At 39.8% G+C, this 10,155-nt stretch overlaps 1 long non-coding RNA gene across 1 annotated transcript in view; it reads right to left on the reverse strand.

Annotated features, from left to right (window-relative positions):
• The window catches only part of LOC138837945 (uncharacterized), a 111,061-nt gene extending 102,716 nt beyond the window's left edge, over nucleotides 1-8,345 (reverse strand). The window contains exon 1 of the long non-coding RNA XR_011375522.1: nucleotides 8,301-8,345. This is a non-coding gene — a long non-coding RNA (uncharacterized lncRNA). The remainder of the gene's footprint in view (nucleotides 1-8,300) is intronic.
• Between the last annotated feature and the right edge of the window lie 1,810 nt (nucleotides 8,346-10,155).

Consider the following 10,155-nt stretch of genomic DNA (forward strand, 5'->3'; position numbering starts at 1 on the left):
CTACAGATGGATACTGAGATATAAAAATTCAACACCCATCTCCTCTATCAATGTTCAGTCAAGAGAAAGTCAGTTTTATCAAACGATAACTTACTTTTAGAAAAATGTAGCTTCCACATACACCTCAAGGTGACTCATAAGCCATAGGACAGACAGGTTCATAGGGCCAAGTTATGCTTAAACTAAATTCCTTATTAAACCAATACAAAATACAAAGCAAGAAGCAAGGAGAAATAAATAGGATAGGTTCATAAGGGAAGGACAAATGCAGTCAGGGTAGGAGGACCACACAAACTTTCCTCTGTGTGTCTGTACTGCATCTGCCTTTTCAGCTGATGATGGAGCGGTTGGGACCGGAAGTGAATTTTCAGTCAAGGTAGATGCACAGAGAGAAGTTGATCAACATGAATCCTTATTGAACATGTATCCTCTCTTCCACTGAAGAGACCCAAGAGGGATTAAACTTCCAGGCAACTATGGATGTTGATTGTATTTCCTGGGCAGAAAAGATTTGGGGTAGAATGGGTATCACCAACATATGACTAATAGAATGCCTCTAGCTATCAACTGTCATTTCGTTGTGTATCATCGACATGAGATGTTGATGGCTGCATCATCATCTCAAGTGACCTCACAGTCAAAGCTGGCCAGGGTTGCATCTTAGCCATCAGAAATAGGAAAGAGAGCATGATGGGAAGCCTAAGTTTAACAGAGCACTAAGCAGTTGCTCTTTTTTGTTGTTGTTGGTCATGGGGCTTGAACTCTGGGCCTGGGCACTGTCCCTCAGCTCTTCAGCTCAAGGCAAGCACTCTACCACTTGAGCCACAGCACCACTTCCGGTTTTCTGGTGGTTTATTGGAGATAAGAGTCTCACAGACTTTCCTGCCTGGGATGGTTGTGGACCGAGTTCCTCAGGTCTCAGCCTCCTGAGTAGCTAGGATTACAGGCATGAGCTACCAGTGGCAGCTTAAGTTGCTCTTATTAAATGAAGGGCCATGCTAGGTAATGTTTGTCTAGTGCCTCATGTGCATTGCCCTTTGGACAAGGACACTTTAACCCAAAGGAACCCACTAAGGAAAAAATATCTCCCATGGCCCTAGCCTAGGTAGCAGCCCCTCAGCACAGATTCACCTACTATACCAACAGTTGGGGCCTCTGTTTTCTCTATCTGTTCTTTCCTTCTTCCAATTCCATTTCCTGCTTGTTTCTCAATGTTGGGAATCAAGGAAACCCATAAGTAGCATCTATCTAGACAAACATTTCATGAGAGAAAGGAGAATGTCAGACAGAGATTTAAAGCATCACTTTTTTGCTGACAAAAACTGATCTGGAGAATATGTCACATATGTGTGGGTAAATGAGCCTCTTATTGCTATGCCCAAGAACCTAAATCCTGGGCCCCTGGTTGCCTATTGCCATCTTCCCCATCCCAACAGGAACAGATTGGCCTCAGCAGAACTTCTGGAAGCAGAATTCTTGCCTGGTGGCACGCATCCAAGAAAAAGAAAGAAAGGAGCCAAGTCATACACTTCATTTCCTTCTCAGACTTAGCAACAATTTACACCCTAATGAACAGAAGAAACGGAGACACTGCACAAATGAATGTCCCTCTATTGTCCTTCAGAGGAGTTTTAATTAAACAACAAACAAGATAGTATTTCTCCATTTGTCTACTACTAAAAACAATGTTTCCGTGTGAATCCTATTATCCACCTCCTTCTGTAAAGTGCACCATAGCATGTTTAGAATGTGCCTAGGAGCCAGACATCAGTGGCTCACACCTATATTCTTAGCTACTCAGGAAGCTGAGATCTGCGGATGAAAGTTCCAACCCAGTCCAGGCAGGAATGTCTGTTGAGACTCTTATCTCCAATTAATCACCAAAAAACCAGAAGTGGAGTTGTGGCTCTAGTGGTAGAGTGCTAGACTTGAGGGGAAAAAAAACCTCAGGGACAATACCAAGGCCATGAGTTCAAGAACCGGAACTGGCACAAATAAAAGCAAAGGTACTTCGGAAGGAATTTTCTAGGTCATATTATGTCATCTGATGATATTGTTAAATTGTTCGCCTCAGTAGTTAAACAGTCTACATTTCTACCAGTAGATTAGAATATAAGCTCCGGTTGATTTCTATCCTTGGCAAGGCTTGATGTTGTAATGAACAAATAAGCATATAAATGAATAATAAGGCATCTGATAGGTGGAAAATGGTATCTCAATGTAAAAATCATCTTAATTTATATCTCCATTAGCTTCATGAAATTTAATATCTTCCATGCTTCTCTGTCATTTACAAGTCCCCTCATTAACCATTTTTATTTTTGCTTATACTTTATTTGACTTGACTTCTTATCAGTTTATAGTTCATTTTCCTTCTTTTCTTAGTTCTAAATACAAATCAAAAGCCACTCATATGTATCATGAATCTTTTATGTTTTCTTTTTTTTCCCCTGTACTACATTTTAAGATTTTTTTAATGATGTAGGGAGTAGAGATTGCTTTCCTCAATAATTCATTTTTTTCTATGTCTCTATCTAATCGTCTATTTAATCCATCCATCAAATTTTAAATATTATCCAGGTGATATCAAAAGAAGACAGAGAAACTTGACATCAAACATGTGACATCACTACCAACTTTATAAACATTGCTCTTTGACTTAAGTTTTCTCAAAGTTTTTTCCTTGGACACACACCTCCAAGTCTGCTCCTTTTGCTTAAATTCTTTTCAATTGGACATTTCTTAATCTCTGATTTCCCCAAGGAATTCATCCTCTGTTCCTAATTTGTATTGGGTATTCTGAAAAGTTAAGGCTCAACGTTCATCAAATGCTTGCCAGGTAATTTAATACTCATTCTCGTATTTCCAAACAGTGTCAAAGTATTCACGGACTGATCATGACTTGATCCACACTAATGCTGAATTAGTACAAGGAGAGGAGTTTCTAGCAAGTCACAACAAATGGATCACTCTATGTGTTACCAAGAGAAATCATACATACAATAATTGGACACACAAATAATTGTAATCGTTATTTTTAGATATGGAATAAAACCCTCATTGCTTGAGGGTTTTTCACAGATATTAGAAAAGAGTAACCTTCCAATACAATTGAACCTAATGTCAATCCCCCATATGAGGGAACATTGATTTCTAGGTTTTTTGATGAGCCAGAATAGAATCCCAGCAGTATCTGAGGGCCACAAGACAGTCGAGACTCCATCATCCTTCAGCTTCTTCAGGATAGTGGTTCCTGGATCCCACAAATCCCAAATGTTCAAGTCCCTTATACATCATCATGCCATGTGTATGGCCAACCTACACATATTGTCTCACCTCCTATCTAGATTCCTTCTAACATGCAATACCATATAATGCATCCTAAATAGTTGTTACACTGTGTGTAACCATGATAAGGGAAAAGCCTAAATATGTTTAGTATAGATGCAACTTTTATTTCTGATGTTATTGATTCATGGCTGCCTTCATGTATTACCTCACAGATAAACACTCAGCAGGACTATGTCACATTCACCGAACATTTAGCATATCTAGCCTCAAAGAAAAATATGCTCCTGGCTGTGGGAACACACACACACACACACACACACACACACACACACACACACACACACACACACACACACACACACACACACACACACACACACACAGAGCCAGGAGTGGGAATGCAGAATCAAATATTAGTTCTACTACCTTTAGTTTTTTTTTTTTTTTTTAAAAAACCTCCATAATGATTTTCCTATTTGCTACACTAATTTACAACCTCACTAACAGTATGTAGGGACTCTTTGGTCCCCACAACTTTTGTGAGCTTTCATGAGCTTTCATTGTTATTTATTTTCTTGATGAGATAAAAATCAAAATGCTGTTTTCTTCTTATTTGTCTACGGATATCAAACATTTCTTTGTGTATTTATTACCAGTTTGTACCTCCCTTGAAAATTTCATTTGCCCATTTGTTAGCTGTGCTTTGTTCTTTTGTTATTTAGTTTCTGGTGCTCTTTATCTGTTCTGGATATTAGTCCTTTTTCTAATGACCACTGCTTGAATAGAGGGGAAAAAATCAGTTGTGTATTTGAATAGTTGCTGACTTTTTCGTTTCAACTCTCACACTTCACAATAATTCTAAAATACACCCTACCCTCTCATAAGAGGAAAATCAGCCTTTCTGAACACAATTGCACCTTTGTTTGATGATTCTAAAGGTTGGGACCTTTGAGACATCCTCAGAAACCACAATTTCCTTTGTTCCAAATCTTGGCAAGAGAAAGTATGAGAAGTTGACCTTCTGAAACCCTATCCTTTCTGCTGGATTTTTTTAAAGTGTGCTTCTTTCTTCCAAATGAGGAGAGAGGGAGAGAGAGAGAAAAAAAAACTGTTAAGAGGGTTTAAAACTTGGATCAATTTAAATTAAATATTTCATAGGACCCCACATTGTAAGTGCAAATAATTGCCTCTTTCTGGATACTGTTTTTCAGGCTCAGTTCAGAAATTAGAATCCAATTCCATTGCTATCACCTTGGTTAAAGGATTAGCCTGTCTCTTCTCAACCACCAGCTTCTCTCCAAATATGGTCAGTTGCTTTGCAAAAAGCATGGACAAGACTCCATGATGGATGGATTCATGCCCATTCATCCTTGCTGGAAAAAACTCAAAAGCACAATGAGCACATACTTCTTATGCTTTTTGAACAGATGAAAGATTCTAGTCAGTATTTTGCTATCTAGCCGGCACTATGCCATTCGATAAACAATTGAACTCAAACCAACATTTATCAACTACTAACCTACCACAGCAAATAGCTTCCATTTGTTCTCATTGTATTTGGGAGAAATGAGAAGGCAGATAACAAACCAGCTCCACAGCCCCAAGTAGCTAAAACTGGGGAGAAGTTTGAAAAGAAATGTACTTATACCTGTTACTAGTTATTATGTAACTATAACTTGTAACCCCTCTGTACAACACCTTGACAATAAAAAAAATTAATGCATAAATTTTAAAAAGAAAAAAAATGAGGCAATAGAAAAAAAATGGAGCTAGCCAGAGCCACTGAACCCAAGGGAAACCTCATCAGGTAATTTGAAAAAAAAAAAAAGCTTCAAAGTCTCACCAGCATCATATTCTCTCGTACTTCATAATGAAATTCCTGTCACTAAAGGGCACTACGCTGGAATAGTCAATAAGTATGTATTTATTCAACTTGCTTTATAAGTTCTCTATTCTTTAGATTATGACACTTCATGAAAGACATTGACAAATACTTATTTAATTAACTAATAGAATGGACTTGAGTCAACTGACCCCTAGAAGACCTTGTGAGAGAAACTTTAAAGCTGACTCTCCTGAAATTTTTGAACTTCTGATACGTCATGGCGTTGAGTGTCTACAGGCATTGGTTATTTGAGTCGAAATTCTTTCCTGTACTGACAGATAAAGTATTTCCACATTGTCATGGGCAAAATCTGTCCGACAAAATCTGCCTAGGGCAGAAATTTGGTTTCTTTCCTTTTACTTCACCTTCCCCTAAAGGTGTCCAGAATTCTGGAATTGCCTTTATTATTCCAAAATAAAGAGCAGAGAGCCAATCTATGCCACATCATTACACGAATACCTACTGTCTACAAAGTTCAGGGTAAGGATTCCAGTCATTTTTATCAGAAAACCTAACAACAATTCAGACATGTTAAGGCGGATGCTTCTAACAACCAACAACACCAGCTTAATCACTAAAAAGAGTTCAAATCAGATGTCACTTCAAGTAGCCTTCTTCAACCATCTCCCATCCCATACACATAGTTACCAGTACAATAGGAAGCAAAGTTTGATTTTTCTTTTTGTACTGGTATCTGGCCTTGATCTTAGGGCCCCAAATTCTCATTCAGCTTTTTTGCTCATGGCTGGCACTATACGACACAAGCCACACTTACATTGCAGTTATTTTGTAGCTAATTAGAGTCTCTTAGATTTTTCTGCCTGGGCTGGCTTTGAACCTCAGCCTTCTGAATAGCTAGGATTACAGGCTTCTTTGCTTTTCAGAGAGAAAAACAAAATGAAGCCAGGGGCTGGTGTCTCATGCCTATAATCTTAGCATCTAAGGAAGCTGAGATCTGAGGATCATAGTTCGAAGCCTGCCCTGTCCAGTCAGAATTATCTCCAACTAACTCAGAAAGTCAAAAGTGGAACTGTGGTAGAATGCCAGCCTTCAGCAAAGTGCTCAGCGATAGTACCCAGTTCCTGAGTTCAAGCCCCAGGATCAGCAATCAGCACACCACACACACACACACACACACATACACACACACACACACACACACACACACACACACACACACACACACACACACACAATGTTTCATAAAATTTTCATGTCTCCCACACATAAGTTTGGTCTAAAGATCAAGAAGGGATGCATACTGGTTCATAGCCAGAGCTTTTTGAGCAGAGATCACTGTCACCTGGTTGCATATCAAGAGACCTTGACTGTCCCTGCTACCACAATGCACCATAGATTGGGTAGCTTGCAAACAAACAGACTTTTTAATTTTCACAGTCAGGAAGTCCAAGATTACCACACTGAGAGATTCTGTGTATGGCAAGGGTCTGTTTGTGGTTTCATGAATGGCCTTTTCTGTGTGCTCACACTGTGGAAGGGAAAATCAGTTCCCTTCTTTTATAAATTCAATAGTCCTATTCCTGAGTTCAAGAGCGCAATGCCCTCCCAACCTATTCATCTCCCAGAGGTCTCTCCTTGTAATACCATCACCTACAGGGAGGGGTAAGGTGCTCAGTTCCTGAATCTCATAGGACATTCAGACCATTGCATCAAGCATCAAGTTAGAGACCTCTCCAAGGTTTCCTCCTTGGCGTTATCAGTTTACATTCCCAGGTGCTAAACGAGAAACACACTTCTCCTTGCCACACACAGCATTTCTTTGTATTCTCCCCTTCTTTCTTGTGGGTAAGATGGTTGCATCAGTTCCTATACACTTAGGATCACAGATCCAGTACTACTTCTCTCCTGTGTTCCAGCTGCTCTCGATATACAGGCAAACTCATATTCCCACCATATTACCTTATAAGGAACCAGCTTTCTCACATTCATTTATATTTACACGATGCATACACATCACACACATACATGTGTCCAAAGAAATACACACATGATGGAAGGCTGACATTTTAGCTTGCGAGTTAGGGGCCATCTCAAATCTTTCCCAGTTTGGACTTCACATTTGCTATGTGCTGGGCTCCTAAGACAGAGGGTAGGTAGTGTGGATTAGTAAGATGAAATGCCCCAAAGAAATATAAGACCTTAGATAGAGGGAGAGGGATGCCTTCTATGGCTCAAGTTCAGCTGATTCCTTTATTCTTTATTAGGATCCAAACCTTTCTGGTTCCTTAAAATAGGAAAAGTTTGACACATCCCAGTTCAGCAAGTTTGGGAAAGCTATTTGCACTGAGCAATAGACATGGCAGATGGGAGCCAGGTCAGAAAAGGAAAAGCTGAAAGGTATGAGGGGTAACCACCTCTGACTTGAGAGCAGAGAAGAAAAATAGCTTGGAAACAACAGAGAAGTCTTTGGCTGCTACTAATTTAAGATGAGCCACCTTGTAGTCTATAAAAGAAGGTTGAAACCACATCAATTTGAGTTTTTAAAATAGAAAAGTAACCTTTTGTTAAGCTCAAGATACTGGCCCCCAGGAAGTGGCGCTGTGGCTCAAGCGGTAGAGCGCTAGCCTTGAGCTGAAGAGCACAGGGACAGCGCCCAAGCCCAGAGTTCAAGCCCCACAACCGACCAAAAACAAAAAGATACTGACCCCCAAAATAATAGTTTTAGTATTTTTTCCTTTTCTTCAAGTGTAATCCACTCATTGCCAAGTCACTGAGAATAAGTACTGTCTTCATCTGGAAAGATTATCCTGAGGTAGACTCGTGGTTTTCCTTACATATCCTGTAAGGTTTAGAAGGCAATCCAGAACCTGTAAATCTATTCACTTCCCTCTCCCCAAACTTGTTTGTTAGCCTGGTTGTCTCTATATGGCACCTATATTTCGGCTTCCGGATTTCCTTCTACCCTGCCCCATGCACAAATGTTAACAGGTTTTCCAAAACAAATATAATAACTTTTTTTCATATACACCCAAGCCAAGCTGCATCTTAGCTTCTGAACTATTTACTTCCATTGGGCAGAGCAAAGGGATTCTAAGAGACCACAGCAGAAAGAGCAGAGGGAGAGGGATGAGCACAAAATAAGCATCCATGTCCCAGACTATACCTTGAACTAGCCATTCCCTTCATCCACCTGGAGAGCAGGCAGTCTCCTAACTCCTCCAAACCAGCCCCAACTTGCCTTGAGCCATGAACTGGCTCCCTGACAACAAGGAAAACAAAGTCTAAGGAAGATTTTTTTCTTTTTTGCAAAGGTGAACCCAAGAGAAGCTGTGCCAGGCAAACATCAGAGATTTGCAAAAAGCAATTCATTCTGCTCACGGTGGTTTCCTTTGTACATATTGGCAGGAACAATGCCCTCATTACTTCCTGTAATATCTTTGTTATGTTCCATTACCAAAGAGCCTTCAGTATGATAGACTCCTGAACCCCTTCCATTCCAGAAGGGCATACATATACTGACTCCATATACTAACATCTGTAGAAAGCCATCCACACACACTCTACAGAGGACAGAAGCATTCCATGACAAAGATGCTGAAAATGTCAAAGGCTTGGTCAAACACAAAGCATTCAGTAATGGTTCTGAAGACTTTCACAGGGAAAAAATTCTTTTGTGTACTTTTCAGTGTTCCTTAGACAGTTTAAGTCCAAAGAATATATTTTCAGAAATGTTATCTCACCGCAAGGTATGATATTAGTTCCTTAGGAATGCAGTAACAAATTGCCACAGAGTGAGTCGTTTAAGACAATAGATGTTTGTTTCCTCACTGCGATCAGTCCAGAAGTTCAAAACCAAATGTCAGTAGGAACACAGTTTCATCTAAATCTCTAAGTGGGGAGCCTGTTACTTGCTTATTCCAGTTTCTGTTGGCTCTTGGCTCCTCTGGCTTGTGACTACATCACCCCAGATCTGCCTCTAGATCAGATATGTGCAATTGTTTTTAAAAACCTTCCTACAAGCTGAACACTGGTGGTTCATACCTGTAATCCTAGCTACTCAGGAGGCTGAGAGCTGAGGATCATGGTTCAAAGCCAGCCTGGGAAGAAAAGTTCATATGAGACTCTTATCTCCAATTAATCACTCAAAAACTGGAAGTGGTGCTCTGGCTCAAGTGGTAAACCACTAGCCTTGAGCCCAAAGAGCCTCAGGGGCAGCATCCAAGCCCTGAGTTCAAGGCCTACAAGCACCACCAACAACCACCAAAAAAAAAAAAAAAAAAAAAAAAAAACCCTCCTAGATAATCCAGTATATGCTCCACCTTTCAAGATCCACACAAGGTAACATTTACTCTAAGCACATAATAGTCATAAACTCCAGGAGTCAGATTGAAGACATATGGTTTTGCTAACCTACAGATACTAACTGAGATTAAAATGTCATCTTCAGCCCAGTTCGGGTGACTCATGTCTGTAATCCTAGCTAATCTGAACTACTCAGGAGGCTCTGAGATCTAAGGATCGAAGTCTGAAGCTAGTATAGTCAGGAAAGTTTGTGAGACTTTTATCTCCAATTAACCAGAAAAATTCTGGAAATGGAGTTGTGTCTGAAGTAGTAGAAAAGTAGCATTGAGTAAAGAAAACCTCAGGGATGGCATTCAGGCCCTGAGTTCAAGCCCCAGGATCCACACAAAACAAAATGTTACCTTCTATTTAGTTTTACTCACTAATCATCTAATGAGCTTTTCGTATGTGCCAGACATTGTCCTAGACTGATTATAAAGAGATGCTTTAGAAAATCACATATGTGTCAGGCCGAATTTTCACAAGAATTTTAGCAAGACACTTAGCCATTTCTCAGGAGTACATTTAGGCAAACCTAAGGCATGTTAATTGTTAATGCATAGTTGGATTTATATTTTTGAATGCACTACCTTCAAAACCTTAAATAATGTCAAAACACAGGACAGGACTCATATGTCTGGGAATGAAGACACAGAGGCATACAGACCAATTTTTGT

Source organism: Dipodomys merriami, unplaced genomic scaffold (assembly GCF_024711535.1).
Source record: "Dipodomys merriami isolate MVZ:Mamm:240054 unplaced genomic scaffold, mDipMer1.0.p SCAF_10, whole genome shotgun sequence".
NCBI classification, from domain to species: Eukaryota; Metazoa; Chordata; class Mammalia; order Rodentia; family Heteromyidae; genus Dipodomys; species Dipodomys merriami.